This window comes from Podarcis filfolensis (assembly GCF_964270895.1).
Source record: "Podarcis filfolensis genome assembly, chromosome: 3".
Taxonomy (NCBI): Eukaryota; Metazoa; Chordata; class Lepidosauria; order Squamata; family Lacertidae; genus Podarcis; species Podarcis filfolensis.
Window position 1 is genome coordinate 101,967,235 of NC_139606.1, and position 23,019 is coordinate 101,990,253.

General features: G+C 44.4%; 1 long non-coding RNA gene across 1 annotated transcript in view; it reads left to right on the forward strand.

Annotated features, from left to right (window-relative positions):
• LOC310758951 overlaps positions 1–9,949 on the forward strand; it is a 94,770-nt gene extending 84,821 nt beyond the window's left edge. The window contains exon 2 of the long non-coding RNA XR_014546127.1: positions 9,753–9,949. This is a non-coding gene — a long non-coding RNA (uncharacterized lncRNA). The remainder of the gene's footprint in view (positions 1–9,752) is intronic.
• The last annotated feature ends 13,070 nt before the right edge of the window (positions 9,950–23,019 follow it).

Genomic DNA, 23,019 nt, shown 5'->3' on the forward strand with positions numbered 1-23,019 from the left:
CCCTTCCTTCCCCCGCCTCGCAAGCACTAAAGCAAGGCTGCCTCCTCTGGCTCACACCTTAAATCTTTTTGCTTTGCCTCAATGATTCCCAGTGAGTTCATTTCCGCAACGGACTTTGCCCCATTAATGTCCGACTTCTGGTGCCAAGCAATTAATCAGAATGGGGGTGGGGGGGTGGAACTCTTAACTGGAGAAAGAGTTGGTTTTTCTGTTTGAGATCTCTCCCTGTTTTATTGCTCCAAATCTTTCCCTGCTCAAGCTCCTCTGACCTCATCAATCTCCACATAAAACATCTCTTCAAAGAAATGCTTTTGCTAAAAGAGTCAGGCCTCTTCAGCTGGGGATGTTGCCCCTTGCTGGTTATATAACATTTGCAAAGAATTGTTTTCTTTGTATATTAAGAGGAGGACGCCAAGCTGCTTTAGAGCAAGTCAGGCCACTGATCCATCTAACTCAGTGTTGTCTACACGGACTGGCAGTAGCTCTCCAGGGTCATAGGCAAGACTCTTTCCCAGTGCTACCTGGAGATGCATGTCTTTTGCATGTCAAGCATGTGATCCACTCCTGACCTACTGTCCTTCCTGCGGGAACAGGGCAGTAATTGTGTTTTTAAGCCTGGAGGGTAACAATATCCATACCAACAACTTCTCTGAAGAAGATGCTGCTGCTACATACCCTCTAACACTTCTCCAATGAAAATAAAGGTAAAGGTAAAGGGACCCCTGACCATTAGGTCCAGTCATGGCCGACTCTGGGGTTGCGGCGCTCATCTCGCTTTATTGGCCGAGGGAGCCGGCGTACAGCTTCCGGGACATGTGGCCAGCATGACTAAGCCGCTTCTGGCGAACCAGAGCAGCACACGGAAACGCCGCTTACCTTCCCGCCGGAGTGGTACCTATTTATCTTCTTGCACTTTGACGTGCTTTCGAACTGCTAGGTTGGCAGGAGCAGGGACCGAGCAATAGGAGCTCACCCCATCGCGGGGATTTGAACTGCCGACCTTCTGATCAGCAAGTCCTAGGCTCTGTGGTTTAACCCACAGCGCCACCTGCGTCCCACTATGAAAATAGAGATGCCTTAATAATACAAGGTGTGACCAGAAAGCTCGGTGAACGGTCACAGAAACCGGACAGCGAGAAATATTTGAACATACATACCTTGCAGGCCTCCAAAGTAGGTCCCCTCTGATACAACGCACCATTGACAACATTCATAGAACTGTTTGAAACTTCTGGAGAAGTCCTCTTTTCGTACTGCTTTCAGTTCCTTCGTCACAGCAGCTTTGACATGTTGGGAAATCTGTGCCCTTTCAGTTCAGATTTCAGTTTTGGAAAAAGAAAGAAATCTGGTGGGGCCAGATCGGATGAATGTGGAGGATGGGACAACTCGGTAACCTCAGTAACGATTTCACACGGAATACGCAATTCTTCCGCCATCATTCGGACTGACAAACACCGATCCCGCATCAGTAATTCATGAACTCTGTCAACATTTGCTGCCATTTTGCTCTTCGATGGTCTGCCAGACCGAAGGTCATCTTCAACCATTTGCCTTGCTTAAAACTTGAGAGCCAGTGTGGTGTAGTGGTTAAGAGCGGTGGACTCGTAATCTGGTGAACCGGGTTCGCGTCTCCGCTCCTCCACATGCAGCTGCTGGGTGACCTTGGGCTAGTCACACTTCTTTAAAGTCTCTCAGCCCCACTCACCTCACAGAGTGTTTGTTGTGGGGGAGGAAGGGAAAGGAGATTGTTAGCCTCTTTGAGACTCCTTCGGGTAGTGATAAAGTGGGATATCAAATCCAAACTCCTTAAACCACTCATACACTGTCTTTTGAGTTACAGCTTCATCTCCGTACACAATTATGAGCATTTTGTGGGTTTCCAATGCCGATTGTTTATTTCTCGCTGTCCAATTTCTGTGACCATTCACTGAACTTTCCTGTCACACCTTTTAATAATGATAATAGTGAAAATTTTATTTATACCCCACCCATTTGACTGGGTTGCCCCAGCCACTATGGGAGGCTTCTAACATATACTTTTTTAAAAACTTCCTGATACAAGGCTGCCTCCGATGTCTTCTAAAGGTTGTATGGTTCCTTATCTCCTTGACTCGGAAGTCACATAACTCCATACCCTCCAATATTTCTCCGATGAAATTGGGGACGTCCTGAAGAAAAGTGGGATCAGATTTCTGTAAATCTGGGACTGTCCCTGGAAAATAGGGACACTTGGAGGGTCTGCTGCTACTTCCATTCTTGTCGCTGGAAATAGTTAATGGCTCTATTACTTTTGTAAACAACCAGCTCTTGGACAGTAACAGAAAAATGCCTCCGCAGCCAGAACAAATTATTTAATTAATCCTAATTCAATTTCAATCAATGGACATTTTAATCTCTTTACAATGTTGAAATTGTTTTACGAAAGGAAATCTCTTTAATTCATTGCTTCTCTCTCTCTCTCCCCCACCCCATTCTTCTGGCATATGTGGTTTCCTTCACCTTGTTTTATCCTTACAACAAACCTGCGAAGTAAAATAGGATGTGAGATGGTGACTGGCCCAAGGCCACGTATGTTTGGGACTTGCTACAGATTTGAACCTGCCCTCAGCCCAAATTTGGCAGTCTATCCACCAACTAATCACATTTATTGCTCATTAAAATGAAATGTCAGCTGCTAAAGGGAAAGGGTGCATATTAAGGACAGCAGGACTGGTTCTACCATTTTACAAATAGGACAACTGCCCTAGAGCAGAAGACTTAAGGTAGAGGAAAGTGACAATTGCAGAGAACTCATATTTTGAGTTGTAAACATCACCATAATATTAATCTTGCCCTCAAATTCTCTGTGGCAGCAGTGGTGCTAAAGTGTGGCATTACTAAGCCAGGTTACAATTTTCAGTAGCAGTGGTGGACCTACAGTTTGGGGGTCCTGAAGCTTGAACTATCATGGGGGCCCCTTCACAACCAGCAATGAAGTCTGGGCAAGCACTGTTCCCTTCTACAATTGGGCTGTTTGCAACAACCTTTACAACACCCGTGCTGTGAACTCTCAAACTTTGGGATTGTTTAAATATTTACAACAAAAAAAATTAAAGCATTTAAAACAAATAATCAATCAATTTGGATCAATTTGTTGGTGGAGGGGCTAGGAGTAGGAAGGGGGTTTGTGGGGGGGTGTTGTTCTTGCTTTTATTATGTTTTTTGTGTTTTTAACTTACATTTTTGTGTTGTGAACCGCCCTGAGATTTACGGATGAAGGGTGGTATACAAATTTAATTGATGATGATGATGATGATGATGATGATGACTAATAGCCACAGATAAGCCCAGTCCTTCATCCATCTGCCTAACCTGCCTAATAATAATAATAATAATAATAATAATAAAATTTATTTATATCCCGCCCTCCCCAGCCAAGACTGTGCTCAGTGCAGCTAACACCAGGTATAAAAACAATTGATTAAAATACAACTTAAAAACAAAATTAAAATACAACATTAAAATGCAGCCTCATTTCAGTAGAAACTCAAATCAAAAACTTTTGGGGATGAAAATGTCAAATCTTCACCAAGGCCAACTATCCAGACTGGTCCTACGTGGGCCAGAAAAAAGCCAGGGAAGTCCCCAAATAGGAGAACTCTTGCAAAGTTGGTCCAAGTTGCTGACTGAGGTGAGCTGCAACCCTTTCAAAGGCCTCACACAAGATCCTTTTTGCACCCACAACCCTCTTTAACACAATAATTTTGTCGGACACCAATAGGCTTCAGGCTTGTTGCAATCACTCCTGTGTTTTACATGAGGGAAAGTGATGTTCAGCAATGTAACTGATCTGATATCTGTCTTGTTTTCCCCTTTGGGGAATGCTAACAACTGCAAATATTTTTTGTAAAAGTGTCGAGATTACAGCTCCTCTAAAATGCAGCCCCTCAACCTGCTATGGAAAAACCACACATTTGGGTAGACTTTTTTTTTTTTTAACATTAACTGTTGCTGTTGACAGTTCCTAGCTTCCAAGCCTACCTCCTAGTCTTTAGCCTTAAGGGTGGTGTAACATTCTTTTCACGCTTCACTATTAAACATCAGCTTCCTCGCAAATTACAGCACCAGGGTTGACAACTTGGTGTTTTATTCTCCATCAGCCGTTGACACCTACATTTTCACAGTCTCACTCATCTTTATCTCAGTAACACCATATCTGTGTGTGACATATTTAGTCCTTCGGAAGAAACTTTGGAGGGGAAAATGCTTCTTGAACAGAAAGGCCTAACTACTCTCCTCCTCTGTAATGAGGCAACATACCCATATCTGAAGCTCGTTCAGCTGGCTTTATACTAGATTAGGGCCATAGTCACATGATACATTTAAAGCAATTTATGGTGGCACTTTAAACAGTCATGGCAGACCCTCCAAGTGTCCCTATTTTCTAAGGACAGTCCCAGATTTACAGAAGCCATCCTGGTTTCTGATTTGATCCCAGAATGTTCCGATTTTCCTCAGGAAGTGCCTAATTTCACTGAAGAAATGTTGGCGGCTATGGAGTAATGCAACTCCCGAACCAAGGAGATAAGTAATTGTACAACCTTTAGAAGACGTCTGAAGGCAGCCCTGTATAGGGAAGTTTTTTAATGTTTAATCTTTTTATATATGTTGGAAGTCATCCAGAGTGGCTGGGGCAACCCAGTCAGATGGGCGGGGTATAAATAATAAAATTATTATTGTTGTTGTTGTTATTGACTAGGACGTCCTTATTTTTATCAGGGAAATGTTGGAGGGTATGTCAAGAGTCCCCCTAAATAATTTTGAGAGCTGTAGTTTGTTCAGGGTCTTGAGTGGTTTTGTAATTTAGTCGTTTTAGTCGTATTCGACTCTCCGTGACCCCATGAACCAGAGCATGCCTTGAAAACTCTCACTTTCTTCTCAAAGCTTCTCCTTTTTGATGTCCATGGAGTTTTCACGGCAAAATACTGGAATGGGTTGCCAGTTCCTTCTCCAGGTGGATCACATTTAGTCTAAACTCTTGGCTATGACCTATCTGTCTTGAGTGGCCCTGCACGACATAGTTCATAGCCTCTTGGAGTTCTTCAAGCCCCTTCGCCACAACAAGGCAGTGATCCATGAAGGGATGAGTGGTCTTAGGAAACCTCTATTTCTGCTAAGATTCCCAGAATTCCCTGAGAAGCAGAATTGATCATTAAACCACTTTGGAAGTCAAACCACTTCCCTGCTCTTGTCTTTCTGCATGCACCCAGCACCCTCATCAAATCTACTCCAGAGATTTGGAGAACCCCTAGAATAGATTTAGGACATGTTTGGGGGAGGAGAGTGAGAGAGCATTCTGCTGTTCAAGCAGAAATCCTTGCGCTGACGGAATGTACAATGCTACTTTGAATACAACCTTTTGATAGGACCATTCCACTCAAATCAGTGCAAATGTTACTGTGACTTTGAGGCCACTTGTATGCACTTAAGTTCCATTGGCAGTGGCAGAGACTTAATGCATGTGTGTTTTTACCAGGTATAGGACTGCAGCATTTAACAGAAACCGAACAAAGTCCATAATGTGAAAATCCCAAAGCATCCCAAATTATTTCTATATAATTTATTATTAAGCTCACATGGTTTGTGCTGAGACGTAGATGAGCTTAAACCAAAGGGCTCGGGTTCATTGGAGTTGTAGATTGTGTTTATCATCCAGTTAAAATTCTTTTTCTCTTATTTTCAAAATCAAAGTTTTTTGGGGGAGGAGGGAAAGTAATCAAAAGCATCGCATGTATATAAAAGCACAGTATGAAATTACCAAGACACCGAGAATGTAGACTTAAAAGGTATTAGCTGTGGCTCTGTTATTATTTGATGACAGCTGCCAAAAAAATCTTTTTTTATATAATTACAAATGAGATAAGCACAAAGCAATGAAGAGTACATTAAAAATCTGGCAACACTAAGAAGGCAGGTGTTTCCCATGGCTTCCTATTAAATGGCATGCTACACTTAACGAACCTATGAAAGGTTGTCTGTAGACCAGAAACATATGAAACAACAGAAGACTAAAGCAAAGAAAGACCCGCAGGTATAAAATGGGTAGGGGGGAAAACTGGATCTGCAGCCAACTGTGCTGATATGCAACATAGCTTCTCTTAAATCTCTGAGCGGCTTTGAACAAAATGAGCTGAGCTATTGATTTATGTGCTCCCTGGTTGCTGAGGAGCTAAGAACGCTACTAATTTTATTGCTGGAATACATTCCAAACATTTGTGTTTTGGGGTCCAGATTCCTAGTAAATTGCACAGGATCTCCTTTCTGCATACCCGTGCACAAGTTCTAAGCAAAGCTGGAAATGATGGATCTGGTGCGATGTTGAGCCGCAAAGTCTCAGCTGCCACAGAGAATAGGCTCGTCCGTGGCACAGGCTGTGGTGTTGCAGGACAATGGCCCAGCTGTCAATGAACTGCTCTCTGTGGTGACCCACTGAACTGCAACTTCTCAGTATCTTCAGCCAAGGACTGACTCTGTCCACACAGGTAGCTTGGCTACTGAATGCTCCTGGAACTTGAAGAAGAACTTGAAGATCTTCATATTCCACCTTGAGCAACATGTTTGCCGCATCCGTGGTTATTCTTCATTCCCATGTTGATCCAACCCTTCGTCCTGGTTTACCCCTTGGTCTTGACTCTATCTTTGGTTCCGGCTTCCGGCTTGCTCCACAGCTTCATCTGTTGGCTTGTCTTTGAGTCGTCATTTGCTCTTTGGTCCAGACTGTGGGCTGGTTCTCATCTCCTGACTTGCCCTGGAAACACCCCAAATAAGAGTCGATTTTCCTTTCCTTTCTTCACCCTGGGAATGGTAGCAGTGTGGTTAGAATAGGGTTGCCATATTTCAAAAAGTGAAAATCCGGACACAAAAGTTGAGCTGATACACCTGGGTTTCCCAGACATTTTAGCCGCTTATCGGAATTTCTGAAAAGACAAGAAGAAGAAGAAAAAGAAGAGGAGGAGGAGGAGGAGGAGGAGGAGGAGTTTGGATTTGATATGCTGCTTTATCACTACCCTAAGGAGCGGCTAACAATCTCCTTTTCCCTTCCTCCCCCACAACAAACACTCTGTGAGGTGAGTGAGGCTGAGAGACTTCAGAGAAGTGTGAGTAGCCCAAGGTTACCCAGCAGCTGCATGTGGAGGAGCAGGGAATCGAACCCAGTTCACCAGATTACGAGTCCACCACTCTTAACCACTACAGCATGCTGGCCTATTGGCATGACAGCCCTCTGTTTTATCAATATCAGGAGTGGGGAGCCTCAGATCTGGGAGATTAATATGGCCCTCCAGGCCCATCTGTCCACCTCTTGAAAATTCCCCTAGGCCACATCCTTCACCAGCATCACTAACAGAGGACCTACATTTGCATAAAATCATAGAATTGTAGAGCTGGAAGGGACCCAAAAGGTCATTGGCCCAGCCCTCTGCAAGGCAGGAATCCCAACTAAAGCATCCATGACAGGTGGCCATCCAACTGCTGCTTAAAAACTTGCAAGGAAGGAGAGTCCACAACCTCCTGAGGGAGACTGTTCCACTGCCAAACAGCTCTTACTGTCAGAAAGATCTTCCTGATGTTTAGTTGGAATCTGCTTTCTTGTAACCTGAAGCCATTGATTCAAGAAAACAAGCTTAATCCATCTTCCATGTGACAGCCCTTCGGGTATTTGAAAATGGCTACTGTATCTCCTCTCAGTCTCCTCTGTTCCTTGCTAAACCTACCCAGCTCCTTCCACCATTCCCCATGCAGCTTGGTTTCTAGACCCTTGAACATCTTGGTTGCCCTCCTCTGCACATGTTCCAGCTTGTCAATATCATTCTTAAATTGTGCCACTGAGAAGTGAACACAGTATTCCAGATGTGATCTGACCAAAGCAGAATGGAGTGGTACTATTACTTGGTGCTAAATATTATTTAGTATTTATTTTTATTAGCAAGTTTTATATAGCACTTAATTTTAAAAAATCTTTTTTGTATTATGAATATAACATGTTGATAAGAAAATACCAATAAAATCAAACATAAAAAACTAGTAGACCTTTTAAAAAAGCACATATATACAATAAAATTGCAGGCTTGCCTGAACAAAGAAATGTATGTAGCAGCCAAAGAAATTACTGTAACAATCACTACAACGAAAGCAACCACCTAGAATCAATAAGCAAGGAGTTCCAGAGAGCAATACTTAGAAGGGGTGATTTTTACACTGCCATCTTGAAAAAGACCCATTCACCTGCCTGAGGATGTGGGAGGGGAGAAGAAAAGCCGCTAATATAATGAATTTACATTGCACAAATCTGACAATCTTTCCTATGTGGCCACATATTCTGCATTGTTGAAAAACAAAAAAACATGATTAGTCAATTTGCATGACCAGAGCCCTTGGTTTCAAGTTGTGTCCAACAGCTGAATTTGTAGCGCTGTAGGGGGAATAGCTTTGCTCTGCATGCCTGACTCAGCTATGGAAAATCCTTCAATTGCAGGCATGCTTCCTCCTTTACATACTATATCTTTTCAATCTGACCCGAAGCATGAACACTGGCCCACATTCTTCCCTTGGAATAGGCAACCGGCCAACAACTGTTTTGGAAATATCCAGGTTTGGAAAACAAGCGGGGGAAAGTGCCCGCTCATTTCCCCCTTCCCAGGCTTCTTATGCCTCAGCTTATCAGCAAATTCATTTCTTGCCCTTTAGGAGATGATGGCTTTGAATTGGAGAGAAGCAACAGAAAAAGAAAACACGCACACACACAGCCGTGGGAAACCTGTTTGGTCATTTGGTACATCCATGGGTATCGAATGTGGGAAGGGGCTCTGTGCAATGTGCCCAGCTAGCTCTGCCCTGAGATGCCCCAATGTGTGCCAACCCTCCCTCCCACTTCACACACAACTGATGTGTGTAGGGGGGCACCTACACAGGGATGTGAACGGCGGTTGCACCCACGGAAAGAGCCCTCTGCACTGTGATGGGCAAGTTCATTTCCTCTCACATTCTCCTCCCCCCCCCCAGCCTTAAGTTCAGTTCTCCACATTTCCATAGCAGATGATAATAATAATAATAATAATAATAATAATAATAATAATAATAATAATAATAATTATTTATACCCCTCCCACTCTGGGCGGCTTCCAATAGAACACTAAAATACAATAACCTTGTTGTTGTTGTTGTTTAGTCGTTTAGTCGTGTCCAACTCTTCATGAGCCCATGGACCAGAGCACGCCAGGCACTCCTGTCTTCCACTGCTTCCCGCAGTTTGGTCAAACTCATGCTGGTAGCTTCGAGAACACTGTCCAACCATCTCGTCCTCTGTCGTCCCCTTCTTCTTGTGCCCTCCATCTTTCCCAACATCGGGGTCTTTTCCAGGGAGTCTTCTCTTCTCATGAGGTAACCAAAGTATTGGAGCCTCAGCTTCAGGATCTGTCCTTCCAGTGAGCACTCAGGGCTGATTTCCTTAAGAATGGATAGGTTTGATATTCTTGCAGTCCATACAATAACCTATTAAACATTAAAAGCTTCCTTAAAGAGGGCTGCCTACAGATGTCTTCTAAAAGTTTGGTAGTTGTTTTTCTCTTTGGCATCTGGTGGGAGGGCGTTCCACAGGGCGGGTGCCACTACTGAGAAGGCCCTCTGCCTGGATCCCTGTAACTTGGCATTTCGCAGCGAGGGGACCGCCAGAAGCCCTCGGCGCTGGATCTCAGTGTCCGGGCAGAACGATGGAGGTGGAGACACTCCTTCAGGTATACTGGATCGAGGCCGTTTAGGGCTTTAAAGGTCAGCACCAACACTTTGAATTGTGCTTGGAAACGTACTGGGAGCCAGTGTAGGTCTTTCAAGACCGGTGTTATATGGTCTTGGCAGCCGCTCCCAGTCACCAGTCTAGCTGCCGCATTCTGGATTAGCTGTAGTTTCCGGGTCACCTTCAAAGGTAGCCCCACATAGAGCGCATTGCAGTAGTCCAAGCGGGAGATAACTAGAGCATGCACCACCCCGGCAGAGTCTTCTTCTCCATCTTCTTCTAAAATTCCTCATGAAAACTCCTCAGCATTTTAGTGGAAATTTCTCCTGATATGCAATTTTGCCTCATCTACAAACATTTGCAAAACAGGGTCCCTTCATTTGATACATTATTTAAGTGTTGTTCTCACTAATGTACACACTTTCATACTTGACTACGTAGTTCTGGTATATTATTATTATTATTATTATTATTATTATTATTATTATTATACCAGGAGGTGTTTTTGTTAAAGGTGCCAAGAGGCATTCGGAGACCCCTATTTCCCCCTCCCCCACAGAGCTACAATTTCCAGAATGGTTTAGCAGCCAATCTCTCTTCCTGGAGAACTCTGTGAATTGTGACTCTGTGAGCAGAATGACAGTTCCCAGAATTCTTTGGGGGAAGCCAAGACTGTTTAAAGTGATATGATACTGCTTTAAATATATAGTGCAGGTGGCTCCTCATACAGGTAAATTGCTTAGAAGTCACATTGGCAATTAAACAGTAGATAATAATAACAAAAACAACACATTGTCTCATCAGCCAGGGGAACAGTGCTGTCTAGAACTGCTTTAATTAAATACACACATAACATGCAATATTTTGCAGGGAGTTTGGTGTGTATTTAAAATTTAAGAGAAGTAGAATGTTAACATTCTGGGTTTTTTTTAAAAAAAATGAGGGGCTGAAATCAAAGACTTAGAAGAAGTGTAATAGGATAATCAAAGGTGATGAATTCTTATCCAGCATACCCTCCCTTATGCAACCCACCCTGGGGAAATCCATTAGAAATACATTTGTATTCATTAGAAAAATGAATGCACAATCAGTCTGTATCATATTGCAACTGTAAAAATGGTCATTAAGGAGCCAAATTCACTTGAGGCTCCTTGGAAGCAGAATGCCTGGTTGGAACACCATTTAGCACATACGGAGTTGGAGAAGATCAGACGTGCAGTGTTTATTTTATTTTTATTTCGGGAAATGTATAACCTGGATTTCCACCGAAAACATAGTCGTCAGGACGGTTTACAGTGGTGGAAGAGGCGAATGTATGCATGAATAACAAGAGACAGAGACACAGATGCAACAAATAAAATAACCTTAAGGGGGTTAAGGGATGCGGGTGGTGCTGTGGGTTAAACCACAGAGCCTAGGACCTGCCGATCAGAAGATCGGCGGTTCAAATCCCCGCGACGGGGTGAGCTCCCGTTGCTCGGTCCCTGTTCCTGCCAACCTAGCAGTTCGAAAGCACGTCAAAGTGCAAGTAAAGAAATAGGTACCGCTCTGGCGGGAAGGTAAACGGTGTTTCTGTGTGCTGCTCTGGTTCGCCAGAAGCGGCTTAGTCATGCTGGCCACATGACCCGGAAGCTGTACACCGGCTCCCTTGGCCAATAAAGCGAGATGAGCGCCGCAACCCCAGAGTCGGTCATGACTAGACCTAATGGTCAGGGGTCCCTTTACCTTTAAGGGGGTTCAGCAGCCACTAAAAATGTCAACCTGACAAGTAAAACGTCTACCTATTTTTTAAAAAATAAAAAGGCTAGGCAGCAGAAAGCAAAAATAAGAACTTGATAACCTATGGGACGCCTTAGGTTGGATCAGGCCAAATGCCCATCTATTTCAGCATCCTGTTCTTACATTGGCCAGCCAGATGCCTATGAGAATCTTGATGGCAACAATGCATCACCCACTGGTGATTTCTAGCAACTGCCATTTGTACTGAGGCAGAACAGAGCCATCATGCCTTGTGGTCTTTGATAGCCTTATCCGCCATGAATTTGTCTATAATACTCTTTTAAAGCTATCAGAGTTGGTGGCCACCACTGCTTCTTGTGGGAGCAAGTGCCACTGTGTGCTGCATGAAGAAGTACTTTCCACGATCTCATAGAATCATATGGAGTACAGGGTCAGATTTAAGGTGCTGGTTTTGACCTTTAAGGCCCTTCACGGCCTAGGACCCTTGTACCTACGGGACCGCCTCTCCCGGTATGCCCCACAGAGAACCTTAAGGTCCATAAATAGCAACACCCTAGTGGTCCCAGGCCCTAAGGAAGTTAGATTAGCCTCAACCAGAGCCAGGGCCTTCTCAACACTGGCTCCAGCCTGGTGGAACGCTCTGTCTCATGAGACCAGGGCCCTGCAGGATCTGATTTCTTTCCGCAGGGCCTGTAAGACAGAGTTGTTCCGCCTGGCCTTTGGCTTGGAATCAATTTGATTCCCTCCCCTTCTTTCTTTTTTCCTTTCTCCTCCTGGGAAGAGGCTGCATTTTAATGTTCTAATGTTGTATTTTAATCTTGTTTTTTAAGTTGTATTTTAATCAACTTGTTTTTATTATTGGTTGTTAGCCGCCCTGAGCCTGGTCTTGGCTGGGGAGGGCGGGGTATAAATAAAATTTTTTATTATTATTATTATTATTATTATTATTATTATTATTATTATTATAGGGTCATCTAGTCCAACCGCTTGCAATGCAGGAAACTTGACTAAAGCATCCATGAGAGATGGCCATTCACCCTGGTCCCGTATCTTTCAACCTTCAGCCTCATCGGGTGTCCACAACCTTTAGTGTGACGAGAAATGCTTGCTGCACTTTTCTCCAAGAGAAAACCTTGGTCTAATCCAGCACAACCCTTCCCACATTCTCAGTCCAGTTTCTTGCTTCAACTCCAGCTTCTTAAACCGACCTGCAGGATTGGGCTGCGTTGCTTATAAATGGTTTGCAAATACACGGAGAATTGGTTTTATGTGCTTTTAATCTCTCCTCGAAATGAATATGAACCTGAACTCTAATTTGATACAATAACCTTTGTTAATACGTAACATGAATTAGGATCAGCGCAGTTCATAAATTTTGGGCCATTCTCTTTATTAAATACGCGCGGCGAGACGTATTTCACTGGAAGCCGTGAACACAATTTTGCCCATATGGTTCTGAAATCAAAATTATCTCCTTGTTTGTATGACTTACTGCCTGCTCCAAATCAATTTAAACTTAAACCAATAAGCATGAGTAAGTGATAGCTGCGCTGAATAAATAGAGAGGTAGCAAACCCTCTAATTCGAAAGTGTTTAGCTTTGGAGCACAAGAAGTTAAACACTTTCTTGCAACACGTTGTAAACATGTCAGTGTGTTTAACATTTTTAATGTGCTCTGGTCCCCGGCCTGTGCGTTTAAAAATGAAACAGGTTATGTTGTTTAACTAGCAAATGGATGTATGTGCTCATTCCTAGTAACACTTTTTAAACACTTTGGGATGCTTAAAATTATGACGTGCTTAAGATTTGAACACATTGCCTTTTCTACACTCTTAATCCAATGAATGGTTGATGCATTTATTCTGACCAGCACTGTGCGGCCAGGGCCTGACAGGTTTAGTTAGTTAGGTCAGTTTGCTGAATTTAGGAATTCCCACCTCCTCCCAAAAAAATCCCAAAATGCCTCACAAGAAGAATAAAATACAGTCATACCTTGGGTTGAAGTAGCTTCAGGTTAAGTATTTTCGGGTTGCGCTCCGCGACGACCCGGAAGTAACAGAATGTGTTACTTCCGGGTTTCGCCACTCGCGCAGACGCTCAAAATGGCGTCACGTGCATGCACGGAAGCAGCGAATCGCGACCCACGCATGCGCAGACGCGCAGTCGCGGGTTACATTCTACTCAGGATGCAAACGGGGCTCTGGAACGGATCCCGTTCGCATCCAGATGTACCACTGTATAGCAATAAAAATACATATATTAAAAGGTACAAATATCCAATCACTGGTGGTGTCCACATGCTGGGGGAAGGGAAGCGGACATCTTTGCATAGCACCAAAATGATGACAAAGTTGCTGTCAGCTGGACCGCCCTGGGGAGAGCAGAGGGAACTGCTACAGAAAAGGCCCTGTTATCTTGCTGCTGCTCTCCAGATCTTCATTGTAGGTGGCCTCAGATTATGCTCTTAGGGGCCAGGCAGGCTCACGTGGGAAAAGACGGTCCTTTGATGCATCTGGCCAATAGCCATACTTTCATTTCAAAACTACTTTTCACTACTGGTTGTTGTTGGTGGTGGCGGCATCTGTCTGTCTCAAGAGACAATGTAGTGCGCTTCCAGGGGAGAAGTCAAACTGAAGTGACATCCCCAGGGCAAAGCCCTGGGCAGTGTGTTTGGAGGTCCTGGGCTGCCATGATGGCAAGAACCTCCCTCTCAACCTTTGTGATGTGGTCCAAAGGAAAGTACAGCAATACATTGGGCACAAGCTTGACTGCAGGAATTGCTTGAAGGAGGCGTACAAGGAACCATCCAACCATCTTAGGGACTCAACTCTGGATTTGTGTAGGGTTTACTCTTTGACTTTTTCTCCTCCCCCACCCCCAAAGATATTCCACAACACAGTGGAGGTTTGTTGTTGTTGTTTAGTTGTTTAGTCGTGTCCAACTCTTTGTGACCCCCTGGACCAGAGCACACCAGGCACTCCTGTCTTCCACTGCCTCCTGCAGTTTGGTCACACTCATGCTGGTAGCTTCGAGAACACTGTCCAACCATCTCGTCCTCTATCATCCCCTTCTCCTTGTGCCCTCCATCCTTCCCAACATCAGGGTCTTTTCCAGGGAGTCTTCTCTTCTCATGAGGTGGCCAAAGTATTGGAGCCTCAGCTTCAGGATCTGTCCTTCCAGAGAGCACTCAGGGCTAATTTCCTTGAGAATGGATAGGTTTGATCTCCTTGCAGTCCATGGGACTCTCAAGATTCTCCTCCAGCACCATAATTCAAAAGCATCAATTCTTCAGTGATCAGCCTTCTTTATGGTCCAGGGGAGGTTTAGGATCAGAGTTTTCCTTCTCCTAGATGGGCTACCTTCCCAGATAGATGAGCCCCCTCTACTGGTATATTATACAATACAGGATAAATATGCAGCTGCTTGTCCAACCTTACAGAAAAATATAAAAAAGTATAAAACAAGCAATAAAATAAGCCACAGAAACTGGAACATTGCAGCAGCTGGGGGTGAGGAGAGAGAAATAAATATGGGGGGACTGCATAAAATGTCTAGAAAAAATGCATATGCAATCATATATGTGTATATATGAAGTGTCATGCAGATTTAAAACAACAACAACAACATGCAGGTTGATGCAGAATTGGGATGGAATGGATTTATGAGTGGGCATATAAGCCTGGGTCTGGTCCATGATCAGATATGTAACGTCCTGAAAATATCATGTATGTGGTTTTAAGTTCCAAGGTAGAAGAAATTCAGTATATCAGTATAATTTATTATTCTTATTCTCTGCCTTAGGCAGCAATCCAAGCCAAATCCAAGCAATCCAAGCCAAATGCCTTGGCTACCACTATCTCACTTTTGTTAGGCTGCCCTCAAGGAATGTTTGAAAGCCACAAACAAAGCAGAAAAGAGGGAAATCAGAGACAGCAATATTTCTTAATGCCAGTTGTGGGAAACAGGAAGGGAGAGTTCTCTCTTATATAGGGCTGCCATACACCTGGATTTTCCCGGACATTACCAGGATTTCAAAGGGGGGAATTGCCGAAAGGTGGAGCTTTGTTCTGGATCTTAGCCAAGTCAATTGAAAAATCAAGGGGTTTTTTTGGCGTTTTTGGGGTCTTCCTAAAAAGAAGCTCAATAACTCTCGGGGTGTCCTGGTTTTTACGTTTTGAAATATGGAAACCCTTTCTTAGGTCCTGCTTTTGGGTTTTCCACAGGTACAGTGGTACCTCGGGTTACAGATGCTTCAGGTTACAGACGCTTCAGGTTACACTCTGCTAACCCAGAAATAGTACCTCGGGTTAAGAACTTTGCTTTAGGATGAGAACAGAAATCGTGCGGCGGCAGCCGGAGGCCCTATTAGTTAAAGTGGTGCTTCAGGTTAAGAACAGTTTCAGGTTAAGAACTGTTATGTACTGAAGTTCTCACCCTGGACCAGCAGGGGGATACTGTAATAATAATAATAATAATAATAATAATAATAATAATAATAATAATTTATTATTTGTACCCCGCCCATCTGGCTGGGTTTCCCCAGCCACTCTGGGCGGCTTCCAACAAAGATGAAAGATACACTAAAATGTCACATATTAAAAACTTCCCTGAACAGGGCTGCCTTCAGATGCCTTCTGAATGTCAGGTAGATGTTTATTGCTTTGACATCTGATGGGAGGGCATTCCACAGGGCGGGCGCCACTACCGAGAAGGCCCTCTGCCTGGTTCCCTGTAACTTGGCCTCTCGCAGTGAGGGAACCGCCAGAAGGCCCTCGGAGCTGGACCTCAGTATCCGGGCAGAACGATGGGGGAGGAGACGCTCCTTCAGATATACTGGACCGAGGCCGTTTAGGGCTTTAAAGGTCAGCACCAACACTTTGAATTGTGCTCGGAAACGTACTGGGAGCCAATGTAGGTCTTTCAAGACCGGTGTTATATGGTCTCGGTGGCCGCTCCCAGTCACCAGTCTAGCTGCCGCATTCTGGATTAGTTGTAGTTTCCGGGTCACCTGCAAAGGTAGCCCCACGTAGAGCGCATTGCAGTAGTCCAAGCGGGAGATAACAAGAGCATGTACCACTCTGGCGAGACAGTGTGCAGGCAGATAGGGTCTCAGCCTACGTACCAGATGGAGCTGGTAAACAGCTGCCCTGGATACAGATTTGACCTGTGTCTCCACGGACAGCTGTGAGTCCAAAATGACTCCCAGGCTGCGCACCTGGTCCTTCAGGGGCACAGTTACCCCATTCAGGACCAGGGAATCCTCCACACCTGCCCGCCTCCTTTCCCCCAAAAACAGTACTTCTGTCTTGTCAGGATTCAACCTCAATCTGTTAGCCGCCATCCATCCTCCAACCGCTTCCAGACACTCACACAGGACCTTCACCGCCTTCACTGGTTCTGATTTAAAAGAGAGGTAGAGCTGGGTATCATCCGCATACTGATGAACACCCAGCCCAAACCTCCTGATGATCTCTCCCAGTGGCTGCATGTAAATGTTAAAAAGCATGGGGGAGAGGACAGAACCCTGAGGCACCCCACAAGTGAGAGCCCAGGGATCTGAACACTCATCCCCCACCACCACTTTCTGAACACGGCCCAGGAGGAAGGAGCGGAACCACTGTATGACAGTGCCACCAGCTCCCAGCCCCTCAAGACGGTCCAGAAGGATGTTATGGTCGATGGTATCAAACGCCACTGAGAGATCCAGCAGAACTAGGAAACAGCTCTCACCTTTGTCCCTAGCCTGCCGGAGCTCATCAACCAGTGCGACCAAGGCAGTTTCAGTCCCATGATGAAGCCTGAATCCCGACTGGAAGGGATCCAAATGGTCCGCTTCTTCCAGGCATGCCTGGAGTTGTTCAGCAAGCACTCGCTCAATCACCTTGCCCAAGAATGGAAGATTTGAGACTGGGCGATAATTGGCCATCGTGGCCGCATCTAAAGATGGTTTTTTAAGAAGCGGTTTAATAACCGCCTCTTTCAGCAGGTCTGGGAAGGCTCCCTCACGGAGGGAAGCATTTGCCACCCCACGAAGCCCATCGCCCAGTCCTTCCCGGCTAGCTTTTATAAGCCAGGATGGGCAAGGAGACAGGTGGTTGGCTTCACTCGTCCAAGCAGCCTGTCCACATCCTCGGAGGTAACAGATTGGAATTGATCCCACACAACTTGACTAGACAGGACTCTAGAACTCTCCCGCCCTGGCCCTGCTCCCACGGTGGAGTCTACTTCTTCCCGAATCTGAGCGATTTTATCTGCAAAAAACTTTGCAAAATCATTGCAGGAGATCATGTGGCCCGTACTGGGCCCCGATGTCACAGGTGGTTCCACTGTAGATAGTTATGCAAATGAAGGATCGAAAGTGACGTTCAGTGATTGGATAGTTTTAGAAAGTTGCTACAGTAATGTTGTACTGGAGCTCTATATAAGCAGGCTGACTGAGCTCTTCAGTTCAGTTCTGTTCTGGCCTCTGAATAAACAAGAGCTGTTTGAAGAATCGCTGCGTCGTCTGATATGTTCACCCACAACTTAACAAGAACGGACCTCCAGAACGAATTAAGTTCTTAACCTGAGGTACCACTGTATCTGGTTGGCCACTGTGACAATAGGATGCTGGACTAGATAGGCCATTGACTTGATCCAGCAGGATCTTCTTATGTTCTTAAGATTCAACAGCCCATCTGGTCAACTTCTGTACATGGAAGGGTGGGGCGGGGGAGTCCTTGCTTTTCATTCAAATGTCATGGGACAACCTTGGATACACCAAGTTTTGGCATAAGGCAGTTTCCTATAGTCATCAGGTTAAAAGGACTCTGGTATCTATCCTAAGATTCCAGAAGAAAATGTGCCAGCAGAGGCCTTCCACCATATAAGTACACACGCCTCCTGCTGCAGGAATGCGGGGCGGGGAGGGGGGGCATTCTAAAATTTGCCAGCTTCGGATTTAGGAACAGACATGTAAAAGCTAAATGCTGGAGTTGTTAAATTTCTGAATGCCAGCTGCATTTTTATTGGCACTCTGTGACTTCAAAGTCTTTTGCCTTAATGCCTAAACAAGCAAGTTGCTCTGAAATGCCTCTACTATACTGGCTTGCAATCTTTTATTTTTTTAAGACTGATCTTATTGGCAGGTTTGCCAGTTTCCTACGCAGCTTAAAGCCCCAAATGTTTTTTTTTTTAAGGAAGCAGGGAATTAAAAGGAATAACTCCCCGTTTCGCCAGCTGTCGTATTGCAACCCATTGTCTTTCTTTTTTTAAATGTGCACCTAAAAATATACATAGCGAAAACATTCACTGGAATTCAGTGAGCTGACCGCAAGGTTTTTGCCCAATTTTAAATATCTGAACATAAAAATAGATGGTGATCCAATGCCATGCCAATGTTTGCTTAATTAACTGAAAAATATAGCTGTCTATGGATGGTTAACGTACCATAGACTTGGCCAACCATGTATGCCACCTTGAGCTCCTTGAAGAAAAAGGTGATGCAGTAAATAAATAAATAGCTGAAAATGAGATGGTGGCATGTTGGTATGTGACCACATTCATTTCAGGATGAAGGATGAACATGTGCTCTCCCATTGAAAGTATGCAGTTACATTGGCTCACTGTTTCATTTCCAAGACCAGTCCAAACTTCTTTATGAAGGATCTTTACCAAGGTCCATATGCCTAATTTTAGGCAGCCCTCTCTAAGGGATCAAGCCTGTGTTAATGAAGTAGGAAAAGTGAAAAGGGGTGGGAATGGACGGAGGAGGAAACACAGAGAAAGGGAGATAGAGGGTGGCTCAGAGAGTGCCTAAGCCACACAATGTTTCAAGCTCCACACATCTTTGGCTCCAGTGCACTTTTTTAATCTACACTAGAGTCGGGAAGCCTCCAAATGTTGCTGGACTCCAGCTCCCATCATCCACAAGCAGTGTGGGCAATGGTCAGGGATGATGGGTGTTGTAGTCCAGCAATGCCTGGAAGGACCAGGGGTTCTCCATTCCTGTCTTAATGCATGGATAAGTGCATACTGGAGAAGACAATAGTCTGGCCTATCAGCCTCAGCTAGTGTGATGAATAGTCATTGGTGATGGGTAACAACATCTTCGGGGGGCCAGAAGTTCCCCGCCCCTAATTTAGATGTACATTCCCTTGAAATCTATGGTAACAACATTTAGTTTGAGGGGGTGGTGTACAAAGAAAGTCACCCTGCAGTCATTTCTTTTAATGGATCACCTTGCTTAATTCACCCACAAAGCAAGTTACAATGGTGCCTTGGGTTTCGAACGTAATCCATTCCGTAAGACTGTTCTACTTCCAAAACTGAAGCATTTACTTCTGGAAGCATTTACTTGTGGAAAACTCAATATGGAAGCTGCATGGCATGTTCAACTTCCGAAAAGTGTTTGAAAACTGAAGCACTTCTGGGTTTTCGGCATTCAAAAGCCAAAACATTCGACTTCCGAGATGTTCGTAAAACGAGGTACCACTGTATTAGTTTCAAGTCATAGGTTGGCGGGGGCTGCGAGAGGGTTCTGCATTCCATGTGATGAAACATGCTAGATGAACAACTCTGCTCTGAATACAGTGGTACCTCAGGTTACATACACTTCAGGTTACAGACTCCGCTAACCCAGAAATAGTGCTTCAGGTTAAGAACTTTGCTTCAGGATGAGAACAGAAATCATGCTCCGGCGGCATGGCAGCATCAGGAGGCCCCATTAGCTAAAGTGGTGCTTCAGGTTAAGAACAGTTTCAGGTTAAGAACGGACCTCAGGAATGAATTTAGTACTTAACCTGAGGTACCACTGTAGTGTTTTAAAGCTGGGCTCCCAGCTCCCATCAACCCCAACCCTTGGCTGCCCTGGCTGAGGCTGATGGGAGTTGGAGTCCAACAACATCTGTGTTTTTTTACGCTGATCCAGCAAGACTCTTCTTATGTTCTTTTTTTCTTTCTTTTTAAAAGTCACTTAATGGATTTGCAATTGAAACATGTAGACAAATGAGTGGGTAAGATCACACAGTCATATTTACTCAGGGTTGGAGCCAAGGAAACAAAAATGGTAGCAAACGTGGGGGCAGGGGAGAGAGAAAGAAAGCTACCTAATTTCAAACTGAACACCACAGCTTGGGAGAAAAGAAAAACACATTGAGAAACAATAAGTCAGCAAAAGCAGATTGGGGGCAGCCAGTGGTACCTGGCCAAGCTTCTGAAGAGGAAAAGCTTTGAAGTTGCAGACGGCCAATAAAAATGCAGCTGGCACTCAAAGCTTTAACATCTCCAGTGTTGTGTATCTGTGTGTACGTGTGTGTGTGTGTGTGTGTGTGTGTGTGTGTGTGTGTGTGTAACCAAACATCACCAAGCTCCAACCCTGGAGTTGTGTTTTGCTCTTACAATTAACAACACAGGAGGAATCTCTTTATATGAGTGAAGACTAGGTCTAATGTTTACTAAGAGTGTAGCACTTTTCTTTGTAGGTCAATGGACCTTTTTGAATAGACGTGTAATTTTCTTTTATGTCAGGAGTATGCCCATTTATGCTTTACTTATGCTTTGTGTTAACTTTCGTTTAAAAAAAGAAGAAGAATATCATAAATAGCTTCCTTCCTGTTCCTGGTAATTGTTTCATTACGAGACTGTCATATGACATAACATATAGAATGCATTTACAGACAGTGTCTGCTTTAATGCTGAGAGCAAATTCAGACAATCAGACTCATCTCATATAGTCCTTAATGATGCAACATCATTGGAACCTATAGGCAAATGCAGCATGTTTTTCTGTATCCAACTGGCAAAGAGGCACGTCCCATGTTAATGGACCCAGGCCCAGGGAAAGTAGCGACGCCTGCTCTTTCTACTTTCATCTTCATATGTACAAAATTTCAGTGTTCCCTACAGATCTGACAGAACACTTCCTGCTGAAGAAATAAATGTGTCAAATGGTTTCTCGATTTAACGTGATGGATCGCAGTGGTTTCTTTGGGACAGATGGGGTTCTATTTCTCATAAACGGCATGCACCCTTCATTACCAGAACGCAAGATTGTTTGCCCCCCCCCCCCGCCAAATTTGTTCTTACGGAAATTTATTCAGCTGCAGCTTCAGAATGCAAATCTCTTATCTGTGTACTGCCAAAAAAAAAGGAGAAAGAAAGCCAATCAAGAAACAAGCTCTTAAAACAAGAGAACAAACATTTGTGATGCTTGTGTTGAAAAGAAAAAAAAATCCCTGTGGATGACAAGCAAACTTCCCTAGGGGAACATTTCATAGCCAAAGGGTCACCACCCAAAGCCCCCCCCCCAACATGGCCACCCTCCAAGCTTCAGATAGAGGGCAGGCACATGGTAAAGATATATACAGGAGGAGGCATTCTGTTAAGCACCAAACTCTCAATTCATTTAGTGCTTTTAGCACCATAAATTGGGCCCTTCAAATAAAAAAAAATCGTAGAATTAGTAGAATTGGAAGGGACTAATCTAGTCCAACCCTCTGCAATGCAGGAATATTTTGTCCAATGCGGGGCTCGAACATAGGAGCCAGCTCCTAGGGGTCAAAGTCCCTTCACCTCCCCTAAAATATTTGAGGGGGCTGAGTCTCCCCTCCAAAGTTGATGGGCATTGCCACTGTGATCGATTATGTGGTTGGGCTTACCTGCCTCTCCCCCAATATTTTCTTCAAGTTGGCACCTTGGGCTCAAACCCATGACCCTGATATTAAGAGTCTCATGCTCTACTGACTGAGCTATCCCAGCCCAGTAAAAGCATCTGTGTACCATGAATGCTTGCATGCTCCTTTACCTGCAGAAGTTTAGAAGCGAAACTAATGAGGACTGATGGGGTACTTGGCTGGAAAGATCAAGGTTGCAAAAGAAGCAGCAATAATCATGTAATATAATATAATAAGTTAAGTCATGTTTTTCGTAAGGAATAATAAGACCAAGGCTGTACGGAAGTGAGAGCTGGACCATAAAGAAGGCTGATCACCGAAGAATTGATGCTTTTGAATTATGGTGCTGGAGAGTCCCATGGACTGCAAGAAGATCAAACCTATCCATTCTTAAGGAAATCAGCCCTGAGTGCTCACTGGAAGGACAGCTCCAATACTTTGGCCACCTCATGAGAAGAGAAGACTCCCTGGAAAAGACCCTGATGAAGGGGACGACAGAGGACAAGATGGTTGGACAGTGTTCTCGAAGCTACCAGCATGAGTTTGACCAAACTATGGGAGGCAGTGGAAGACAGGAGTGCCCGGCGTGCTCTGGTCCATGGGGTCACAAAGAGTCGGATACGACTAAACGACCAAACAACAACAATAAGACCAGGGAGCTTTTCACTAGCCCACTGCCTGCAGCCTAACACAGCGGAGCACATTCAGCCACAGAATACTTTGGGTACTCTCCACAGAGTAATTCCTTCCAGGGAGCAGAGAAATCAAGAATCAGCTGAGGACATAGAAATAACTTACAATTACGGCATTGCCAAAAGTAGCTTAATTACAAAAGATGGTGGCATACCTATTTGAGAT